The following is a 1,752-nucleotide window of genomic DNA, read 5'->3' as shown; positions in this document are numbered from 1 at the left end:
GTCAGTTTTGCCAATGTTATTAACTCAGTTCCTCACAGGACAGGTGGGTCTCCATTAGCTAAAAGCCTTCCCTGTAGTGCTGACACAACACCTATTTGAAAGTCTTCTCTGTGGGAAATGGAGATGTAACTTCCATACTTATCTCAACCTGCTGACAACATGCTACTAAGACTTTCTCCACAGCCCTGGTTTTTCAAAGACCTAAAGTAAACTTTTCTCTTAGAGAAAATATGCGAATAAGGGGGGAAAAAATATGCAGTGACATTCTGTAGCTCTGGTTCTTGTCTCGGTAACAGATACCCATTGAGCATACTGCTGGCCTTTGGTATGCTCCGGGCTGGTGTTGGAGAGCTGTCTGCCAGGGAGGGGATACCTGGGCTCCAACAGTTACATCTTTAAGAAGGCAACCTGAAAGGCATTCATACAGCGAAGAGATGGTGGCAGCATGGTGTTATGCCTCAACAATATCAACAACAGCTCCAAGCAGGTTGTGGCAGGCAGGGTTACAGAGTGGACACTGATGTCTCTTTCCCATGAACTGGCCAGCTTTTCATTCCTGTTTTGGATGCATGGCTGGTATAGGACCTTGATGGCATTCCAGACAGAACTGGAATCTTCCTTCAAAACATCTTCCAAGAGGGGAAATTTTTTTATACTTTTGGAATTTCCCAACAATTGAATCACCAAACTGTCTGAGTTTAGAAGCCATAACAAGATATATGTTTTCCCATCATAACCTTGAATAGTGAATCTAAAAGTACTTCTAGCAGAAGCGAGTTCCACCAGACACTGGGCAATAACACTCTGGACAAACTGAAACCTTGGTAGAATGGGAAAATTCCTCCCAGGTGGCTGAATAATTACTTCTGTCATGGTTTCTGATGACATGGTCTCTCTCAATGTTACCTTGCAACGCTTACAAATTACTTTGGTATTTGCCTTTGGTTTCAATTCATAACAATTCTCAGAAGAAAGAGAATGTGTCTCCATTTGGTCTACTCAGGTCCTGGAAGCCTTGAATTGCTTCTTAATTTCACCAAGAGGAAAGAGTCTCCAATAAAACAGTCATTCTCTTGTGGATTAGCAAAGGGGGCAGGATGACAGCACCACTCTCCAACTAAAGCTCCCCAGTTTTCGCTCAGTAGTGGGAGTACCCTTAGGAGCTTCCTGTTGTTTATTATGCCTTCACCACAGGACTGGCAGTAAAATGTGCAACATTTTTGAGCTTGCGGACTTTGATTAAACAATGAAATCGGTTTTGTGTTTAATTCTGCCTGAGTCTGCAGCCACAGGTGTAGTCCATCTCCAGCCACATACTGCAGCCCACCGCAAGAGGAAGGTGCAAGCCTGACCTCTGCTGGAAGCCCGATCTCCGTGCAGCCTTCAGGAGCTTTCATTTGGAGTGAGGATGATGTTATAGAAAAGTCCATGGGCATACCTCCTTCTTTGGGCTCTCCCAGGATAAGTAGTGCGCTCTGCAGCCCTCTCCTCACCTCCAGGAACACGCGCGTCACTGTCCCCTTCCATCTTCTTTTGATGCTTTCTGCATCATTCAATAATTTGCTCAGAGAATCCTTCAATAACAAATTTTTGAATTTTGAATTTTTTCTTCAGTTGCCCCAGCTTGAGAAATGCTGAGCCTGTTCTTCCTTTTTGGTTTTCTGATTCCAGATCTTTGCACATTTTGTTGTAATATTTGACATTGTCTTCTAGAGCTGACCTTTAAAATTTTTGTTCAGCTCTTGTACCTCC

The 1,752-nt window shown here is 43.7% G+C and overlaps 1 pseudogene; it reads right to left on the bottom strand.

Moving 5' to 3' along the window:
* Window positions 1–387: 387 nt before the first annotated feature.
* LOC102835399 overlaps window positions 388–1,752 on the bottom strand; it is a 4,324-nt pseudogene continuing 2,959 nt past the window's right edge.

This window comes from Chrysochloris asiatica, unplaced genomic scaffold (genome assembly GCF_000296735.1).
Source record: "Chrysochloris asiatica unplaced genomic scaffold, ChrAsi1.0 scaffold00268, whole genome shotgun sequence".
NCBI classification, from domain to species: Eukaryota; Metazoa; Chordata; class Mammalia; order Afrosoricida; family Chrysochloridae; genus Chrysochloris; species Chrysochloris asiatica.
This window is presented reverse-complemented; position numbering and strand designations above follow the sequence as displayed.